The sequence below is a fragment of the Mixophyes fleayi genome, chromosome 5 (assembly GCF_038048845.1).
Source record: "Mixophyes fleayi isolate aMixFle1 chromosome 5, aMixFle1.hap1, whole genome shotgun sequence".
Lineage (NCBI taxonomy): Eukaryota > Metazoa > Chordata > Amphibia > Anura > Limnodynastidae > Mixophyes > Mixophyes fleayi.
Genome location: NC_134406.1, coordinates 205,855,059 through 205,878,605, shown reverse-complemented (window position 1 = coordinate 205,878,605; position 23,547 = coordinate 205,855,059).

Below are 23,547 nucleotides of genomic sequence, written 5' to 3'. Positions count from 1 at the left end.
TTTCACAAAGTCTGCTGCCTCAGTTTGTATTATGGCAATTTGCATATACTCCAGAATGTCATGAAGAGTGATCAGATGAATTACAATTAATTTCAAAAACCTCTTTGCCATGACAATGAACTTTATCCAAAAAACAACATTTCCACTGCATTTAAGCCCTGCCACAAAAGGTCCAGCTGACATCAGGTCAGTGATTCTCTCGTCAACACAGGCGAGAGTGTTGACGGGGACAATGCTGGAGATCACTCTGTCATGCTGATTGAGTTAGAAAAACAGACTGGAAGCTTTAAAAGGAGGGTGGTGCTAGAAATCATTGTTCTTCCTCTGTTAACTATGGTTGCCTGCAAGGAAACCCAAGCAGTCATCATTGTTTGCACAAAAAGGGCTTCACAGGCAAGGATATTGCTGCTAGTAAGATTGCACATAAATCAACCATTTATCGGATCATCAAGAACTTCAAGGAGAGAGGTTGAATAGTTGGGAAGAAGGCTTCAGGGTGCCCAAGAATGTCCAGCAGGCGCCAGGACCGTCTCCTAAAGTTAATTCAGCTGCGAGATCGGGGCTCCACCAGTGCAGAGCTTGCTCAGGAATAGCAGCAGGCAGGTGTGTGTACATCTGCACACACAGTGAGGCGAAGACTTTTGGAGGATGGCCTGGTGTCAAGAATACCAGCAAAGAAGCCACTTCTCTCCTGGAAAAAACAGTCTGATATTCTGCAAAAGGTACAGGGATTGGACTGCTGAGGAATGGGATAAAGTAATTTTCTCTGATAAATCCCCTTTCAGATTGTTTGGGGCATCTGGAAAAATGCTTGTCCGGAGAAGGAAAGGTGAGTGCTACCATCAGTCCTGTGTCATGCCAACAGTAAAGCATCCTGAGACTATTCATGTGTGGGTTTGCATCTCAGCCAAGGGAGCAGGCTCACTCAGAATTTTGCCTGAGAACACAGCCATGAATAAAGAATGGTACCAAAACATCCTCCAAGAGCAACTTCTCCCAATCATCCAAGAACAGTTTGGTGATGAACAAAGCCTTTTCCAGCATGATGGACCACCTTGCAGTAAGGCAAAGTGATAACTAAGTGGCTCAGCGATCAATTTTGGGTCCATGGCCAGGAAACTCCCCAGACCTTAATCCCATTGAGAACTTGTGGTCAATCCTCAAGAGACGGTGGACAAACAAAAACCCACTTTTCTGACAACCTCCAAGCATTGATTAGGCAAGAATGGGCAGCCATTCGTTAGTATGTGGCCCAGAAATTGATTGACAGCATGCCACGGCAAATTGCAGATGTCTTCAAAAAGAAGGGTCAACACTGCAAATATTGACTCTTTGCATAAACTTAATGTATTTGTCAATAAATGCCTTTGACACTTATGAAATGCTTGTAATTTTACCTCAGTATACCATAGCAACATCTGACAAAAAGGTCTAAAAACACATAAGCAACAAACTTTGTGAAATCCAATACTTGTGTCATTCTCAAAACTTTTGGTTATGACTGTAGGTTCATAACAGTAATTTAGCCAATTTTACTCTTTACAGTTCATGTACTTGATCTTTTTTGTCGAAAACTCTTTCTTTTTGCCCAAAGGCTACAGAGCCATTGTTAGTATTTAGTGGAAACAGCTGCATGCTGTAAATCACCACTTTAATTAATTAGTGGGCAGACATCTGCAAGCTATTTACTACACACCAGGATCATCTCCTGCATTCTATCCCTGATGAAACCCATCGCCATTAACGGGTGAAATGTGATGGATTAATACCTTTAATCTACAACTGACATTGTTTACCTCAAATAGTGTCAAATATCAACGTGGATATACCCTATTGTATTTTGAAACAGACTGGTAACACCCGCTTGCCGGGGTAAGCGGAGACAACCACGCTAATACAGCTGTGACAACACGGCTCTATAAAGCATGTATGAATCTCCTAGCAACAAGCTAAAGGCTTCAGAACAGTGAATTGCACCGCCCCTCGATTTTCTAGGGGAGGTAACGACAGCCCAGCTAGGGGAAATGCTTTGGAGAAAGATATGTAATGTAAGTTCTCAAGTTCTCACCTATTTAAGACTTTAAAAGTTTGCACTCAAGTTGCCTACTTCATTCAATCTTTCTTCAAAGCTTGTGTGAGACCTTCAGAATTCAGACCAGTTGAGGGATTTTTTATTATATTGTGGGGACCACTCCACTACGCAGTCCAGATACTTTTTTGGTGGAATTGAGACCAGTTGAGGGTGATATATTGTGGCCCCGGTACCAAATTGGGTACCGGGACCACTCCACTATGAAGTCCAGAAAGCTACCTCGGTGAAATGTTTTGGACTAAAAACAATATTGTGAGGTGTGAGGGTGTTCAGAATAGACGGGAAATTAGTGGAAATGATTGTTATTGAATGTTATTGAGGTTAATAATAGCGTAGGAGTAAAAATAAGCCCAAAAACTTGATTTTGGAACTTTTTATGCTTTTTTCAAAATAAATCCGAATCCAAAACCTTAAATCCGAACCAAAACCTTTCGACAGGTGTTTTGCGAAACAAATCCGAACCCAAAACATCAAGCAAATCCGAACCCAAAACACAAAACACGAGACACCAAAAGTGGCCGGTGCACATCCCTAAATTTAATAAGTCATAAAAAGGAGAGTCTACAAGGGAGTTAAACCCATTATTGAATGTGAAAACCTTTAAGAGCTCATAAATTAGTCTGAAGTAGTATATAATATTCACTGTATCCTTTTAATCAAAACAAATAGGATATTAAATTGACGTCTTGTAGTTGGTTGGTTTACCATGCTACTTTATATTGTTTTCTCTGCTTTGCAATTTGTGAATGTCAACCAGGGAAGTTAGGATCTCTGAAGCAATACTGACATCTAATGCATCAATGAATCAAATGCTGTCCATCATTTGTATATGTTCCAAGCATATCAATCCTCATGCTGATTGCACAAGCCTCTCTGCTTAATGATGTTTACCCAATGAATGTGCTACATTTGATTTCTGTTGCACAATATATCTGAGAGTCACACATTAAAGTAAATGTGTACAGGGTTTAGAAGCGCAAAATAATAAATGTCTTGAGTTCTATTTGACCAGATACATTCTTATCTTTATTGTTATTAAACACCCACTAAAAACTAAATTCTCATTTGGGTTCAAGTACACACCGGTACCCTACACATGGATCCCAATTGTGCAGTAGTAAGCAATTGGAAGTGCCTACATTTCATATCCATGTAGTCTATGCTTGATAATCATGACAGAGTCACTTTTCCAGATCCATCTGTAGAGATTTGAGGTAGGTAACTGCATGGACATGGCCTTGTCAGGCTTACCATTTTTAGGTAGGGTTTTTATTTTCTAAGCAGCCAGAGTAAAGGCCATATTGATATACCCAACCACGTCTCATTGCTTAAGTGAAAACCAATGCAACAGAATTTTCATGGAGAAAAATATGGGCTGATCAATACATTGGACAAAAGGAAATTTCATTTAGGCTAACTCACAGAATGACAGGATCTGTGACAAAGTGGCTGAGGTGATATCAGTTGTATTGTGTGTAGTCAGCTTTAATAACAGGAAAATTATATAATTGAGGTAATTGAATCTTCACACTTTTGGAAGTTTTGGTTAGGTTAATGACAGTGTGACACGTCTAGTGTGATATTAATTCTTGGTGCATGTGCAGAGGATTGTCACTTTCCCCCAACACTGTACTTTTCTTTACGTATTTTCAGTTCTGATAAGCTCCTGGAACCTGCACACACCTGCCTAATATTGTGTAGGTCCCCCTCTTGCCGCCAAAGCAGCTCTGGCCCATGGAAGCTTGGATTCCACAAGACCTCTGAAGGTGCACTGTATTATCTGGCACCAAGACATTAGCAGAGAATTTAAGTCCTGTAAATTCAGAGGTGGACCTCAATGGCATGGACCTGTTTTTCCAGAACATCTCACAGATGCTCGATCAGATTGAGGTCTGGAGAATTTGGAGGCCAAGTCAAAACCTTAAACTCTTTGTCATGTTCTTTCTACCATTCCTGAACAATTTTTGCAGTGAGGCAGGGCGCATTATCCTGCTGAAAGAGGCCACTGCCATCAGGGAATACTGTTGCCATGAAGGAGTGCACTTGTATGTAACAATTTTTCGATAGGTGGTATGTGTCAAAGTAAGATCCACATGAGTGCCAGGAACCAAGGTGTTCCAGTAGAACATTGCCCAGAGCATTACATTGCCTCTGTTGGCTTGTTTTCTTCCCATACTGCATCATGGTGCCATCTCTTTCCCAAGGTAAGTGATGCACACACACCCAGCCATCCACATGATGTACAAAAATATGTGATTCATCAGACCAAGTCACCTTCTACCAATGCTTTATGGTTCAGTTCTGGTGCTCATGTGCCCACTGTACGTGCATTCGGTGGTGGAAAAAGGTCAGCATGGGCACTCTGTCCGGTCTGCGGCTACGCAGCCCCATATGAAGCAAGCTGCGATGCACTGACATCAGACACTTTTCTATCATAGCCAGCATTAACTTTTTCAGCAATTTGTGCCACAGTAGCTTGTCTGAGAGAATGACCAGACAGACTACCCTTCGCTCCCCACATGCATCAATGACCGCTGGGGCGCCTATGTCCCTATCGCTCTTAAAAAATATACACTATAAACAGGAAAGATGCTATTTGTGCAACAAATTCTCAACACTATAATTAAGTTAGGTATCAAACCAGGTGTAGCCAGCCCATATGAGTAGTTATCATCATCATCAGCAGCTACTTATGTAGCGCCACTAATTCCGCAGCGCTGTACAGAGAGCTCACTCACATCAGTCATAATAGGGGTCACTCTATACATAATATTTATCAACCATTGTTATTTTAATAAATTAGACCAATTTATCTTACTTTTTCCATAAGATTGTGTAAGTCATTAAAGGTCTCCTACAAGTTTGTATGTACCATTTACTCAGAACTAACTTAAATTTGAAAAGAAAATCGATTATTAATACCTAGTAAAGCTTTGCTAGATTATGATTGTGTAATCTATAAGCATTATATGTAGAGTTAAATGTGCTGAGAAGATAAAAAAAAACAGGTTATTTATTTCTATGGGCTTGTGAACGTAATTCTGCCATTGAGAAGCAATGTTACTAGGCCAGCAATTGTGATAGTACAAAGCGGAATGTCTGACTTCCTTTGAGAATAGCAGCAATATGTATCCCATTTTAAAGTGATAAACATTCTTCTCACAGACATTTTCTAAGCAGACATCAAGTACAGATTAGTAGAAAAAAAGATAGATTAGCTATAAAAATATAAATGATATTTTCCCAGTGTCTGTTATTGTACATGTTGTTAACAAAAAAGGTGAACTGCAGTGAGTGCAAAATCAATGTTTTCTGAGCGTCTTTGTTGGCATGTAGCATTTTAAAAAAATTCAAGAATGTTTTATGGTTTTGATCATGTTGAGTATAATATTAGTTTTGTTGTTGTTGTTGTTGCTGTTGCTATATTTCAAAGGGCTACTACTTGAGAAATATTTGATTGTCTACATTTCTTTAAAACAAACAATATAAACATTTAAGAAGGAAACTTTTATTCCTGAGTTTAAATCGAATACATAAAAACCTAACTCCTCATTTGTTCTTAGAATATTTGAAATACTTTTTTATTCATTTCAATTGAGTTTCATAAATTTAAAAATAAATGCCTCATTCACACATACATATAAGAAGCAGATAAAGGCTAAACCTATGTTTTATAAATATGCATGATTTATATGTGAACGTTGACATGCATATTGCAAGTTATACATGCATTTTTCTTTAATTCTCACGTGTTATGTCCCCAAGTCATACCTTTATAAGGATGAGCCTTGTGACACAGGGCTCTCAGATCACTCAGACAACCAGTAAGGTTTTATCACATATCAATATATATATATCAATATATATATATATATATATATATATATATATATATATATATATATATATACACTCCAGAATTTTTATCTATCTCTATGCGCATGATATATCTATCCTCGTTTGGGTCTCTCACCATTTGTGCTGTCCCGCGTTACTGACTGCCTTTAAGCCATTTCATCTTGGATGACCTTTTGCAACTCAAACTCCATTTTTCAAAAGCAGAGCTAATAATATTCCACCCCTCCAACAGAGTTACTTTATAAAAGATAAATTTATGGGCAATGACCAGGATCAGATGGCCATCATTGGTGCTCTTCCCTGAATCCCTTGTCATTGCCTTTTCCTGCTTCCCTAACTACCTGATCACCTCACAAGACAGTTTCAATCAGTGCCTGGACCCATCGGGCACAACCACCGGCTCTCCAGGATACTCTAAACCTGCATTCCTGATCTCAGGCTTTTGGAATAATGACAGCTACCGGCGCCAGCGAGCTGGTAGTAAGATCACCACCGCGGACATCCGCAACTCACGTGGCCACTTGCCTGCCACCAACGCGTTCCAGATTTGACCCAACTGCCCATCAGAGATATCTGTCTGCCTCCCCATAGACTGCCTTGCGAGAAAATGCCAGAGTGTTGGATCCCCTGGCTAGAACCCTCATCCATTTAGACCAGATGGGATTTGTCAGGGGATGCCAGGTTTCAGATAATTTGTAATGGGTCATTAACATCATTGAGCGAGTTTCAGAATCCCAATCTAAGCCCTTGTCCTCTCTCTTGTCGTCGAGAAGGAATTCAATAGGCTCCATTGGGGCTACATGGAGGGGGTCCTTCTCCGGTTTAGGTTTCAGGGTTGACTCTCAAGCGCCATTTCTGCCCTATACTCTGTTCCCTCGGCCAAGGTGTTTAGGAATGGCTTCTTGTCTGATAGGTTCCCAATAACAAATCACACCAGACAGTGGTGTCCTCTCTCCCTGTTTATTTTTATATTTACAATAGAACCTTTGGCAGCCACCATTAGATCACTTGTTCCCAGGTATCACCCTGAATAATACCTCGCATAAGTTATGTCTATTTGCTGATGACATCTTTTTTTTCGTTACCAACATGAAGACCTCGTTGCCTTCCCTACGTGCAATTCTAGCTTCCGATAGTCGTACTACTTATTACAAGCTAAATACCTCTAAATCGGAAGCTCTACCTATTAATTTTCCCCCTGGCAAAGGTGAATCGCCTTAGCGCACATTTTTGTTACTCTTGGAAAATGATTGCTTTACCTTATCTGGGTGTGCAAATTATCCCAAATTTAGACACCGCTTTACTCCAAGTGATACAATCTTGGATGTGCTGGAAGATCTCCTGGTTGGGAAGGCTTGCAGCCTTCAAAATGATGTTGCTGTCAAAATTGATCTATCTGTTTCGCACATCACCTGTTGCCATTCCTAAACCTACTCTTGCCAAACTATATTCTGTGATGGATACCTATGTCTGGAAAAACAAATCCCCCCCCCCCCTGCAAAGCTAGCTTCCGAATGAGTCTGCCTAAACAACAAAGTGGTCTGACCCTCCCAGACCTGGGCAAATATCATACCACTTGTTTGCTTTCCCAACTCAGAGACTGGTCCTTGCCCCCATACCAAAAGCCTTGGGTGTATTTAGAAAAAGCTCTTAATTCGCATTTAGCCATAGCAGACTTGCTTTGGCCCTCCAGTGCTGTGATACATCGGATGACTAGAGATTCCCTGGTGGTGTGGGATAGAGTACTGGCAGTTGACTCTGATGTTAGTGTTCCCACTAGAAATGTATCAATATTAGCCTTGACCAAGCTGATACCAGATGTCAATCTCACCCTCTGGAGAACAAACGGTAAGACACGCATACTAAGTTTTTCAATGAGCAAGACCTACTTTACTTCCTACAATGCAGAAGAGTTCCATCATAATTATCTTCAGATAAGGCATTGGCTTACCTCCTTCCCCAGACAGGGCCTTAACCTTCTGCCACCCCCAGCCCTGTTAGACACAAAATTGATGACAGATGACAACAAAGCAGGTATAACCTTCTGGTATAGCTTTTCCTTTCTCCCTACTACCCAGCATAAAACTAAGGTACAATTGCAATGGGAAACAGACCTACATCTAATGACTAGTGGGAAGTTATCTTCCTGAACTCTTATTGTATGTCTAAATGTGTGAACCATACAGATATGTTGATAACATTAATTAACAGGCTGTATCTCACTCTGGCAAGACTCCATAAGATGTGGACTGGCCAGTCGAAGTTTTGTTGGGGTCAGTGTAATGTAGTGGGTGCATGTTTTTTGGAGCTGTCCACACATACAACCATTTTGGCTACAGATCTTCGCTCTGGCCAATAAGGTTACTGCTAACTTTCCCCAGCGCCCAAAATAGCCTTTTTACACAACTAACCCCCATAAATTCTATTACATGCCAAATACGTCTTTAGTCATATCCTGATCGCAGCACGTGCTGCTGTAGCCCAATCTTGGAAATCACTGCTCCCTCTACAGAAAGCTGTGGATAAGGTTCAATACAGTTTTGATATGGAAATGGTGGGAATGCAATACTCCACATCGCCATCATCTCCACTAATGGAATGGTTTAACTGGCATGTGTATGTCACCGAGGGAGATGGGGTTCCTCTCACTTGCCCTAAATCCATCCTACAGCTATTAGCACCTTCGCTTATAGAGTCTCCCCAATCGACAGTCAGAGATCCCTGATTGTGAGCGAACAAGGTGATCCCCCTGTTGGAGAATGTCTTGGTCCTTCTCTTTCTATGGTGAATTGGTGATAAAATATTGTTGTGTTCTTACCCCATTATGTACCCGCTTCCCTCCCTTCATTCTGTCCTTCCCTTATACCCCTTTTTGCTTTCTGTATCTTTTAATATTTGAAAACCATTTGATGATATTTGATGATAAAAAGTTATGAAATTATTAGATAATGGACTGCATCAGTTGCTGCTACTATACTCTAAAAGGAATTTATGTAGCGCCACTAAGGAACACAAAATTCCAAAAAATATGTTAAACCAAAAGAGAAAGAGTTTTCAGCGCTACTGATTGTTTTCAGATACAAATATATAATTAATGAAAAGATACTTGCATTTTTCTAAAAATCTTTTGTCCTTTCTTTAAAACTTTAGTGGTATTCATTTGAGGTATCATGAATTCTTGTCAATCATTTCTCATAAGTTCACAGATGTACTCCTCCCAGATAGAGCAATATACCATGCGGGGTATTCAATTGACCGTGGGTTCTTCTTTTAACACCGCATTAATTCATTTTAACGCGTTTATTTTTTATCATTTTAGAGCGGGTTAACTTTACCCACGATTCAATTCCATTTTTAACGCACCGTTTTTTCCCCTCAAATGGTCCTATCGCGCTCAAGTAGCAGATCTATTGAAAGTATAGGATGGGCAAGAGCAAGACGCATTAAAAGCTATTTAATTGTTTTTTAACTCGGCGCGTTAAATAGGCCAATATGCTGTTTCATCTCGCACCGCTTTGGGGTGTGCTAAAAATAAAAAATTGTTTTAAAGTAAAAAAAAGAACAGGTAATAAAGGTAATAAATTGAACAAAGTTCTTTCTTATTATATTTAAAAATCAAAAGGATGAAATATATTTTAAAAAAGCATCACAAAAAAAAATACAAAATTTACTTATTTCCCCTTTGAAAAATAGCTTAATGGTGCAGTCCTTTATTTTAAATAGAACAGACACACTTTTTTTTTTCTTATCACTTCAGTTGACAGTGATGAAGGACAGCTTTTTTGAGAAAGAACTGTTGGCTGAGTGATTTTTTTGGTAAACCACCTTCTCCTGCATTTTACTGCAGTGATTTCTACTGGATTATCGAGTATTTCCAAGGATACGTATCGTATTGTTTGTTTTGTGTTGTTTGTCATTTAAAAATTAGCTAAATATACATATAAATTAATCACTTTAACCAAACTAATATCCTTGTAAATTAGTGCTTCTCACATGCCCATTTTTTCCCTGCACAAACAGGCCTGACTCCCTACATTTTTGGGTGTAAAGAAATAGTTAATAGTTTAGTTTAGTTTAATTATCCTTTCTAATAGTTTAGTGTCTCTTTTTCAATGGAGCCATTCATGGACACAGTGTGGATGTACATGTATGCTGCATGTATGGAGAAGACTGCTTTGGATGCAATGCAAGGCGATGCAAATGTGGGAGTGACGGGAGAGAATGTTGATACATGTGGTGTGAATGTGAGTATGGAAGAGGGAGAGACTGTGGGAGAGAATGGTGAACAGGCAATGGCAGCGTTGTCAATTGAGGAAAGTAGGACTAGAATCCTTTGGTCACGTCTGTACCGCAACAGGTGCTTGCTTGATGGATTGCCTGAGGAGGAGGTGAGAAAACTTTATCGCCTATACTCCTCAGCAATTCACAATCTGTATGATATTGTAAAAGAGGACCTGGAACCTCGTGCCACTACTAACCAAGCAGTCCCTGGACTTGCCAAACTGCTTGTTGCTTTGCATTTTTTGGCTTCAGGAACATATCAGCCCACCTTAACACTTATTGCCGGGTTTTCCCAACCTGCTATATTTCTAAGCTGTTAACAATGTAGGCACCAGCCTGGCACTGACCAGCAAGGAGCTTTCTTTCACTATGACCAGGGCACACCACACTTGTGGGTATGACTGTTTTAGTGGAAAAAAGCCAATGCTCTCTTCCATTGGGTTTGGTTGACTTTTCGCATGAGGCTTGGTAAGAAGACATTTGTTTCAATTGGGAAATAATTTGTTTGCGATCAGTTATATTTTAGGTGCAAAATGGAAAACATGCCCCAAAAAACTCTCTTACTTATTGTGCCGAATTGAAATAAGCTCGTAAGACTCCTTGCAAAGACTTTTTAGTATATCTTATTTTTAAACTAGTTTCCTCCTGTGAAGAGAAATCAGAAGTATTGAATTCTAGTCTTTTGGGGACTCTCATAGGCTGACTCCATACCAATTCATATATGTGCTCACCCATTACACGTGGGGTGAGTACAGAGTATTTTCCTTTTTCTATTACTCAGCCCTGCGGTGCTATTTTAGAAAGCTTGCCAAATACACCCAAGCTATTGATTGTTATTGTTTGAAAAATGAAAAGCAAACTGTAGATGCTGGTCTATCACGTTTTATTGTAGTGAAAAGGAAAGCAAGGGGAATTTGAGAGTTTAAACTTCTTCATTTAATTTTCTTGAAACATGTTCATTGAAATCTGCAGTTTAAAAGAAAATTGAAAACAACTTCAATAAATGCTTACTTTCCATCAGGGAACCTCAAAAAATTTATAACAAAACTGCAAAGTATGTTACCATTAGGGGTTATTATATTTCTTAAAAATGTATGTAGTTCCCATTTAAGTAGAAAAGTATATGAAAACTCTCAAGCATTGCAAGATGTATAAACTATTCTGCACTCTGCTCTGTAATATGGTAATTGTAAGAAAAAAATAGTAGTAGGAGGATGTGCTATCATTCAATAGCACTGTCTGACTTGTAGTTTTTGAAAAGTAAACTTTCCCTGCTAGATATTGCAGTAGCAATTGAAGCTATGAACATGTCGCAATCCTTTAAAGCGTAAGTGTTGCTAAAAGAGTTATAGCATGCAGAGATGTGTCCAGGGCTGCCAAGAAGAATTCAGGGCCCGGGTACAACAAATTCATGGGGCCCCCCTCATAGTCAAGTAAGCCCCAAAAATTTATGGCGGGGCAAAAAAAATTAGGTGTATGGTCGTATATTCAGGGGCGTGGCTAGCCAAACGGCGGTGCAAAAATTTTGGGAGGTGTGGTCATGCATTTGGGGGCGTGGCAAACGTGCCATTGGGGCGTGGCTAACATAAAAACCACTAGGCTCTCAATTCGCCGGAGCGTCACATATGTTCAAGCACTCCTGACTTTCAGGACATCTACCACCACAGTGTAGTATACAAACAATGCAGTGTGTACACAAACAGTTCAGTCTTGGCCTACACCTTACATTGGGCACAACATTCACCAAAAATTGGTATTGTCCCTACTAGAATCACAACATTTCACACACTGTGCTGCTCTCTCCTACCTGTTCTTCTCACTTTCTCCACCTGTGGCTGCTGGTTTCTTTAGTTGTGGCTTGTCCGGATCCAGAAATGCTGAAGGACCTATTTTGAAAAAAAATGGCTACATTTAGAAAATTACAGCCAGCCCCGGCGTTAAAGCAATAGCACCCACAATTAATAATTAGGCCTTCCTCCAGCCCCAACATTAAAATAATACTATTCACATTTAATAAATAAACCTATTTCCCTTCCTGCAAACAGCCCCAGCAATACCTATTTCCCGCAACCATCACTGCCATTAAATAATTCATAGTCACATTTAATAAATGACCTCATTCTCCCTAAACTCACCCCAAGATTCAATAGCCCCCAAACCACCCCATCTTAAATTAATAGTCCCTACTATTAAATTGCCTCACCATCACCCTACAAACAAAATAGCGCCCATTAATTAGCCGCCACCTACCTCACACACACTACATTGCAACAAGCCCCCTGTGCCATCACACACACAATACTGTGCCCCTTCATCACAACTACACTGTACCCCCTTATGGTCACACTGCGACCTCCATGCTGCTTTTCCCCCTTCTTTTTTACTTTGTGCCTCTCTCCCACTTTTTTTATTCCTCTGTTCCTCTCTCCCACTTTTTTTCCCTCCTCTGTTCCTCTCTCCCCAATTTTTTTTTTATTCCCCTGTGGCTCTCTCCTTTTTTTCCTCCTCTGTTCCTCTCTCCCACTTTTTTTTTTATTCCCCTGTGGCTCTCTCCTTTTTTTCCTCCTCTGTTCCTCTCTCCCCAATTTTTTTTTATTCCCCTGTCGCTCTCTCCTTTTTTTCCTCCTCTGTTCCTCTCGCCCACTTTTTTTTCCTCCTCTGTTTCTCTGTCCCCTTTCTTTATAGTACTGTCCCTCTCTGTTTTCCTCCCCTTGCCTCTCCGTTTCTTTACTTACCTTTTGTCAACTTCTTTCTTTACTTTTCTGCTCTTCTGTCTCCTCTTCTGTCTTCTTTCTTCATGCTGGCTGCGGCGCTCCTCACTGACTGACAGGCGTGACTTGATGACGTCACGCCCAGCAGTCAGTGTGAATGGAGAAGAGGAGGGACACGGCGCCGCGCGATCACGTGAGTATTTTTTTTTATTATTATTATTTTTTCTTCCAGCTCCCAAGAAACCCAAGACCCCCCCCCCCCCCCCCCCCCCGCGGGAAAAAAAAAAAAAAAGTTAAAAAAAAAATAGCGCAAGAGAGAAAAGTAAAATAAAATAAAAAAAAAAATTAATTAGCTGCGAGGGCCCGGCACGGGCCCCCTGGCATGGCCGGGCCCGGGTAAACTGTACCCGCTCCCCCTCCCCCTCTCGGCGGCCCTGGATGTGTCTGCTTATATTTATTTGACATTCTGTCTATGTAGTTGATCAAGGTGTTTTACATCATGTCTAAACTGATGCTAGCCCCAATAAATTATATCTAGCTTGTAGAGAACTGAAAGTCATCTAGCATTATGACTATGCTACTTCTAATTACATATTGGCTTACTTATTATAATAAACCAGACCAGATGGATCATGTAATATATATTCGTGATACCGTTATAACTTCATTTGCCACATTTGTGTGTATATATATATATATATATATATATATATATATATACCACTGAGGACCTGATGTATAGTTAGACATAAGCATCTTTTTTGTTATTGTATAAAATACGGAGTTTGGAACTGTAAATGTGCACAAAAAATGCTTAGGTGAAAATCCCTATGTGCATTTTACACTTACGACTTCTTACATTTAAAGTCTGATGAAATTGCTCTGTGGCAATGAAACGCGTCAAACTCCTTTGATATATTGCTCTTTGAGACTACCTATCACTCTGCCCAAGAACTCCGGCTGTCTTTTTCTCCCAATCCTTTTTTTTTTGGCTGTTGTGCGTACACCCACATCGTGCCATGGAGCAGATCGTTTCCATATAGGAACTTTTCTACACTGGTATCTATTCACAAGGGAGCTCCTTTCCTGTTACACCACCGGCTTCTACGAGCTCAACAGGAGGCATATATTTTGCGAGTGTTCAAAATGCACACTGATAATTATATTGATGATGATGACATGAACGTGACACATATGCATTTGATGCAGAACTGGATGAATGAAGACATTTTCCACTCGGCATACTATACTAAAAAACATTTTTGACATATATTGCATCCAACTCAACATCAGCACTGAATGTGCAATCAGAATTGTCCATAATATCAAAAAGATAATGCAGTAACCATTAGCAATCCTTGACGTTATTTGTGGTTTAAATTAAATCAGCATAGTGAGTCTCTCTATTGAGAAGCAGAGTAGGCAGAGACTCTATAAGGGGAAAAAAAATGTATGATTATTGATTTAATATCTATCATGTGCTAAGCTTTAGAAAATAATATGTTATAGCCTTAAAAGAAATTAGCAGATATTTTACTTAGAATGAGAAGAGAAAAAGATTGAAGCCTTGAAACAATGTTACAACAAGATGTTCTTGGAGAACATGAACAATCCTACAGCTGAACGTAACTTTCTATGTAAAGTAACAACAATACTGGTGGCAGAATGCTTGAGAAGATAAAAACATAAATAAGAAAGATGCAGAGTACGCATAATTAGCTTGTTGTTGTTTTCAATAGTTTACTGTCTTTTTCTGTTCACCAGTCGACTGAAAATCAAGGAAGATCTGACTGACATTGAAGGTGATTGATAGAAGTATTGGTGAACCCCGATACCCCAACATTTCTGGGTGCTAGCGTCCAGGATGCCACAATATCTCCACACCTGACGCCAGCCTCCACTGATGTCCAAAGAACTGCTGAACTAAATTCTGTACAGTGAGTAAGAAAAAAGTGTAGATTTCTACCATCTTACTCAGTTCAGTATTTCTTTGTATGTCTAAGGAAAGTCATTTGAGGTGATTAGAGGGTATCTCATGAACCCAATGTTTATTCAGAGGAAAAGATAATGAAATTAAAAATGTATGGATACTGTAGATTATGGTGTAGACAATTTGAGTTAGAAGATAATAAGAGAGGTGTATGTAAGAATTGTACCAGCTGCATTGTTCTGAGAAAATATTCAGGTTGCAAGGGACTTAGACTAGAGGGTGTTACAACTACAAATGCATATTACGGTTCTGTGAGTAATGAAAAAGAACTGTATTGGGTGTCATTTAAATCATGAAATACTATATACTGGCAACAAAATCATATGTTACCAGATTATAAACCTATATGTCCATACACGGACTCAAGGGGAAGAATTGGATCAGCCATAAGTGCAAGTCTTTTAATCTAAAACTGATAAAACTCACATCTGGTGTTCCTAGGGCAGACTAGAAAGTAAAGGATTAAAGACACTTTAAGTCTGTACAAAGGGGAAAATGATATTACCTTATTCCACTTACAGGACATAGTATTCCAGATACTGACAGTACTATGACCAGTATTATTATTATTATTATCGTTTATTTGTTAGGCACCACAAGGTTTCCGCAGCGCCGTACACGGTATAAACAGTGGACTATGCAGGGTAAAACAGTACAGAACAATAAACACAAAGTACCAATACTTCAGAAACTCCAGGCAGGCAAATACAGTAAAGACGGAGCGGAAGAACAGGTATGGAGACAGGAGGGAAGAGGGGCCCTGCTCATACGAGCTTACATCCTAAGGGAGGGTAAACAAAATCAGGCACAGAAGGGAGCCAGTGAAGCAAAGGGGAGAGAAAAAAGGGGCCAGGGGAGAAACAGAAGAGGTGAGAGGTTAAGTGGATGGTTGGTAGGCCTTAAGGAACAGGTGAGTTTTAAGTGCCCTCTTGAAGGAGCACAGATTGGGTGAGAGACGGATGGAGCGAGGGAGGTTGTTCCAGTGAAGGGGGGCAGCGCGGGAGAAGTCTTGGATTCTAGAGTGGGAAGAGGTGATCAGAGTGGAGGAGAGGTGGCGATCATTGGCCGAGCGCAGGGAGCAGGCCGGAGTGTGAATGGAGAGGAGGTTAGAGATATAAGGGGTAGTAGACTGGGAGAGAGTCTTGTATGTGGTGGTGAGGAGTTTGAAAAGGACTCTGTAGGGGAAGGGGATCCAGTGTAGGGCAAGACAGAGAGGGGAGGCAGAGGAGGAGAGGCGTGAGAGGAAGATGAGTATCGCAGTTTTGGCTAAAAATCATCATGTGTTTTGGTTTTGTATCTGGATTTCCTTAAAAATTGTGAAAAACAGTTACAATTATGTAATTTTGAACTGTTTTTGTTCCTACATTAGTTTTTTATCATTAACATTCATTTACAATTTGTTTTCTAATGAGCACCTCACAACTGTCAATAATTTCATCAAAACTGACCAAAGGCTACAGAGAGCTGGCTGCCTAGAAATAGTGACAGATCATTTGCACAAATATTGGACAGTTTAAAAGATACGACCCCCATGAAACATAGTGGCACAGCAGTGGCAGACAGGATGGCAGTTTAGCAAAGTAAAGCACACTTTTACAACATACAGGCAGAGCACTGACTGATAGGATTGTCATTTTAGGAAAGAAGTTATCCAAAGGTTGGTCCACCCCGCAACTGAAATAATTTGAGAAAATCGTCCTATTTTATTCTCAATGTTAAACAGCATGTGTGTCACATTAATGAGGGACAGCAACTGCAGTAATAAATTATAATTTTAGAAAAGAAGACACACTAAGGTGGCCAAAGACCATAAAAATGAAAGAATTCTCCAGTGTGCTGGAGTAAGGTAACATGTCTCATCTCATGGTTTGTTGTTGTTCCTCCAGGTGCTGAAGCACATAAAGTGTGTAATTCTACCTCATTATTATCTCTTTCTTCAGTTTATGGTATGGCAGATTATATTTTTCTTTTGCAGCTACTTTAATGTTCAACATGCGGACGCTAAATGATGAAAATTCCCCAAAATTTTACAGGCCACTGACAGCAACTTCTGCACTAATATGCATAAAATAAGCAGATCACACTCATTGATGTCCCTAATTGTTTAACTATTTACTAGTACATCTGTAATAGTAAGCAATAAAATGACAGGATGCTGTGTTTGACAATTGTATTAATTTGAATTATACTGTAGAGCACTATCTGAATTGCAAGCAATAGTCCCTCCTTTCCCTATCTCATTGGATGTTCAAGCCCAAAATTCAAGCAGGCATAGCTCTCAAGTCGGGTTTTGTATCGTTTGGAACCCAAAATCTCAGATTTGTTGTATTTCTTTGAATCGGAACCGTTTATCTCTATTTAAAATATAAAAAATTATATGAAATTAGTAGCATCTGACAAGCAGAACGTAGGAATAATTCACTCTCTCTCTCTCTCTCTCTCTCTCTGTCTCTCTCTGTCTCTCTCTCTCTCTCTCTCTCTCTCTCTCTCTCTCTCTCTCTCTCTCTCTCTATATATATATATATATATATATAGTGACAAAGAGAGTGGTTTTCCACAGGCCTTTCAGAGAGGAACAAGCTATTCAGCATACAGTCTGCAGGTAAAGGCTGCAGACCGGGTTGCACTCAGGTATATCAATGCACCTGGGTGAAGGTATACAATAAATGTGTGACAAAGTAAAAGTATAAAGTGTGATTTAGCTTACAGCTTTAAAATTGTAATTCCCACAGCTGACAGCAAAGCTAACAAGGTTTGTCTGCAGTGAAGAGTAATTACAGAGCACCTATGACAGCACGTTGGCTAAGTGGTTAGCACGTCTGCCTTACAGCACTGGGGTCATGAGTTCAATTCTTGACCATGGTCTTATCTGTGAGGAGTTTGTATGTTCTCCCCATGTTTGAGTGGGTTTCCTCCTGGTGCTCTGGTTTCCTTCCACACGTCAAAAACATGCTGGTAGGTTAATTGGCTACTAACAAATTGACCCTAGTCTGTGTGTCTGTGTGTGTGTTAGTGAATTTAGACTGTAAGCCCCAATGGGGCAGGGACTGATGTCAGTTCTCTGTACAGCGCTGTGGAATTAGTGGCGCTATATTAATAAATAGTGATGATAAACACATGCAGAGAACTCCATTTTAAAGGCATCTAGCTAAGTCTATGGGAGGAGTCTCAAGTATAAAAACCCTGTATTGTGCTACTATGATGTGCGACTGTTGCCAAACAGTAGCTGGTGACCAGATAGGTAAAGTATGTCTAGTCAGTGTTATGTTGCCTGGAGTCATCCCAACAAAGTGTATGATATTTATTGTGATGGAACAATAAAAGTATGGTTTATACAACAAGAAGTTGCTTGAATGTGCATTATCAAAAGGATGTCCGTGTCACAATATATATAATACATAAAATATTAATAATATGAAACACTTCATATGAAAATTCTTTGTTTGGCCATGACTATATAACTCCACAATTTTGTTTACTATTTAAACTATCATCTCATTTTAAGCAATTTAGGGAAATTGTGCAAATTAGTGTAACATTTTTAAAAAACTAAGCAATTTTCTAAACAAATATTACTGAAACATAAAAATAAAATGCAAACACTTCTAGATCAATACACAGACCGAATACTACATATTGCACAGATGGTCATTTTTATGTTAGTCTTCTACTTAAATATTATAGCGCAAAAAGTATAGTTAAATTATCAGTAAAGAAAAATAGAGCACTGATTCAGCCATGCCCACTTTTATGTCACTTCAGCACAAGGCTCACAAAAGCAAATTAAAACTATTTCTCAATATGCTCTTTACTCCAACGATAAGGCTGATTTTTTTTTATCGCTGTTTATCAAAGTAAATACAAATTTTGCTTATTGATGTCATTTATGAAAAAATATTACTGGGGCAGCAAAACAATACTTAAATTTTATGCAATTATGGTCGATTTACTCCTTTTTGAGCACATATTTCTAGTATTTTTAATTTCAATAAAAATGTTTTGTCAGCAAACAGAACCTAGGAGAATGTGGACATGTGTAGAAATGAAAAATTATTGGGTCAGATGGTCACCTACCACTGTTTCTCTACTACCCATAAGCCAGCTCAGATTCAGCCATTAATGTCTGCATGGCGCTTGCCCCAAGGGGGCCGGGCGGTCACCCCATTTGCCCCCATTATACATCCTTTCTCTTCCACAAGATCGTCCCCCTCCTCCTCCTCAGCACCTCTGTCAGTAAATGTTTACAAATTTATAAAACTAATATTACATGGGAATAGTGAAACCTTGAGAAAGTCCCTAGGGACGAAACGCGTCGGAAAACTTACTTTTTTTCACCATTCAGCACCATTGCAGCTTCTGCACTCCTGTTTGTACTATCTGGGCATCCGTCCATACAGGAAGTGACAGAAGGAATTGTGCGGTTCACCTGCGTTCCACTGCAGACTGCACGAGCTGTACTCACAGCCGAATACCATCTGGAAATACTTGTACTCTTTTCTACACATCGCGCCTCAGATTGGGAAGCCAGCACTCCGCTGACACCGAGGAGAGGAAATTTCGAGTGTATGCAGGGAAAGAGCAGGGTAAGACCATATTGAAAACTACTGACTCGTTATTTTTATTACATTGTTACAAAAGGGCTATAAACATCTTCACGTGCATTTCAGTGCCATATTGTATGCTTCAGATCTCCGTGCGCTGATCACCTTTTTAGTATTGAATGTATATATTTTTTCAGCAGCAGGAGTTCTCGCATTAGGAGAAGCGCCGATAATCCCACTTTGCTTTTAAACCTGGTAATGAGTTTCAGACTGCAGTAGGATTACAGCAGAAATAATCTCCCTATGATCACACCTTTTTTCACAAAACTGAAAAATTGCTATTGCACTTGATTACTTTAGATGTACCAACCAGAAGTGTTTCTGGAATCTATTTTAAAATGATGACAATACCTCTTAAATAATTTTTCTACAACTGCATTATAATTAAGCTATAATCACATTATAAAAGTGACACAGTTGACAAAGTTGCTTAAAACTGGTAGTAACATCATAACAAATAGACGATTAAACTTGTACTTGCTCATTGAAACCAAATCTGCCACAGTGGAGACAAAGGGGTATATTTACTAAACTGCAGGTTTGAAATATTGGAGCTGTTGCCTATAGTAACCAATCAAATTCTAGCTGTCATTTTGTAGAATGTACTAAATAAATGACAACTGGAATCTGATTGGTTGCTATTGGCAACATCTCAACTTTTTCACACCCGCAGTTTAGTAAATATACCCCAAAGTGTTGTACGAGTTTCATTATCCAGTATTTCAACTACACCGAAAGAACAATACAAGACCTAACTAAAAGTCATGGCAAATTCTCTATTAATTTGTGAATTAGTAACATTTAAAATGTGCTGATTCTTGGATGTGTCCCAATGACTTAGAAGATCTGTGCAGCATTTTCTTTCACAGTAAAATGTTTTATGTTCCTTGTTGTCTAACCTCATGCTATTTCAACTCATAGCTTTGCATTCTGCTGATCCTGCCTCTCCAGAAATTAGTTTCTGCTTAATCATGGCATTTTAAAATTGCGTGAATACTTTATATGACAACTATGCAGAATGTTATTTTCAGACTTGACAATTTCCCAATCACAAAGTCAGCTTTTAGCAAGCAATGCCAGCGATAATTTTTGTTATGAAACAGTCCTCTAAACATTGAAGGGAAATCGTTAAATCAGATTAAAAACTGTCATTGACAAACAACATCCAATTTCAGTATGTGTTTTTCCCATTTGTTTGTATGTATCTGTATTTCACATAAAATGATTTTACATGATTCACTATAGTCACAACTTTTTAACATTTCTAGAAATTATAAAAATAATTGACATGTGTGTAAATGTATGAAAACCTAGATTACAGTGGAAAGCAATGTAATTACCATTCCATTTTAAAGCATAATTTCATCATCATCAACATTTATTTATATAGCGCCAGCAAATTCTGTAGCGCTTTACAATTGGGGATAAACACAATAGTAGACAAACTGGGTAAAACAGGCAAAGAGTTGAGAAGGCCCTGCTCGCAAGCTTACAATCTATGGAACAATCAGAGTTGAATACATGAGGTTAAGTCTACATATTACATTTCGGTCCAGCCAGAGTGAAAAGGTAAAAAAAACAAAAAAGCAAAAACAAAACAAACCAAAATAGATTAGTATGCTATATGATCCAGTCACACAGCAATGTTTGTCAGGCTGTTGTTGCCATGTGTGAATTGTGTAATGTGTGGTAATCTAGTGAGGTTAAAAAGGTGGTTGAGGAAAATTATAAGCTTGCCTGAAGAGGTGAGCTTTCAGAGAACGTTTGAAGGTTTGTAGACCAGAAGAAAGTCTTCTTTTCTACTTTTTTCAGTGTACACCTCTTCTCTAGGGGCACTAATTCACTTATTCGGCCTTCAATACCACCTCTACGCTAATGATACCCAAATCTTTATCTCTTCCTCTGATCTCTCTCCTTCTGTACTATCTTATGTAACCAACTGTCTTTCTGCTATCTCCACATGGATGCCCCAATGCTACCTAAAGCTCAACATGTCCAAAACAGAGCTTATTATCTTCCTTTCTGCCCTCAAATCTCCCTCACTGTCAATAACACCACAATTACCTTAGTCTCCCAAGCCCGCTGCCTTGGCTCCATCCTCTGCTTTTTTCCTCAAATCTAGACTCTCTCCCAGTCCTGTTGACACCACCTTAAAAACTTTGTCAGAATATGCCCTTTTCTTACACAACATGCTACCAAAACTCATATCCATTCTCTTATTATCTCCCATCTTGACTAGAAACCTCCTGCTATCTGGCACCCATATATCCACACTTCAATCCATTCTAAATGCTGCTGCAAGACTGGTCTTCCTCTCTCCCCGCTCCAAATCTGCTGAACCACTTTGCAAATCCCTGCAATGGCTCCTTGTGTCCTCCAGAATGCAATTTAAACTACTCACCCTTACCTACAAAGCCCTTAACAACACTACCCCTGCATACATCTCAACTCTCATATCAAAATATGCTCTCTCCCGCCTTCTTAGATCTACCACTGACCTGCGCCTTGTCCCATCTCTGGTAACCACCTCTCACTCCCGTCTTCAAGACTTCTCCCGTGCTGCTCCCCACTTATGGAATTCCGTACCACACTCAAATCAGACTTTCCCACAGCCTTCAAATCTTTAGATGGTCTTTAAAAACTCATCTCTTTTTTATAGATGACCTTATCCCCGCTAACACTATTCACACTAATGCACCCTCACAACTATCCCAATCTCCCCTCTGAGACACTCCTCTAGTTTCAGCTATGCCATCTTCCATTTAGAATTGTCCTTCATACCCTTTGTTTTCATGTCTGCATTTTTTTTGTCTACCTTGTATGTCCCAGTTTTATGTATGTACTGTTTTCCCTACTGTATGGCGCTGTGGCGCCCTGCAATTCGATGATGATAATAATAATAATAATAATAATAATCATTTGCTTAGTGTAAAATATGCAAATTTGTAGTGCTCAAGACCACAAAAAAGTGTATGCCTATATGGAGATCTAACACTTGCGCCTCCTTACACTTTGAGAGGCATAATATAGGGAGGGACTGGGTTGTGAAAATGCAGTCCAAGTACAACATGGGCATGTTTGGAGTGCAAACATGCCCATATTGAGCAAGAAACTCTCAATAGGGATACTGTTAATGAAAATGTTGATGTTGACTGAATGCTGATAGTAAAATGTTGGTGGTTTTTGATGTGTCTTTGTCACCAATGTGCCACCTACATATTCAATAAAAAATAAGTCCAATTAAGTGTTTGTCTGTTTTTAAATAGCATCACAAGTCAGTTTCAAAATTAACTGATTTTCATTTAGGACATGTGCAAATTCACCAGACTTGTGACTTGAGTTCTTCTAAATCATAAAGATGCAATTAATAAAATGTATCCAGAAGGTCACAGATGGCTCCAAACCATGCATTTTCCTACCTCCACCAAAAACCACCAGCTGTGTTCTTCATCCCAGGTGGAGACATGTGTAGGTCGGGCATACATGGCACCTATTTTAGATGGTTGTTCTAGTAATGGTATGTGGCTTTAAAAGGCTACTCTTCTATGTAATGGCTTTTCACATTTCATCTAACAAACAATGAGTAGGATAACAAAAATTCAGAAGAAATGTTTTGTGCAAGTCAACTAATTTTGTATCATTTAAGTAATGAGGAAAACAAGATGATTGTATAGCTGCCAACTCAGAGCAGATATCATAAGAACAAAGACAGGGGTTACAGGCTGAGGCTGATATTGTAGACTGTGTAGAATCTATTGATGAAGTACTCTGCGTTGTAGCACTACTTTAAAGTTAAATGTTAAAGTCTTTTCTTCTCATGGCACTGATGTAGAGCTATTGCTAGAGATGGTTTAGAAAGTGGCATTACTGCAGCAAAAATAATCATTGCTCTAAGAAAGTAGAATTCGATAGCGTTCAAATGTTGACAGCTATGACATAAAAGAATGAAGACATTGGCAACTTGGCAATTTCAGATCTACTGTCAGATATGTGTACATAGTTAAGGGAATCCTT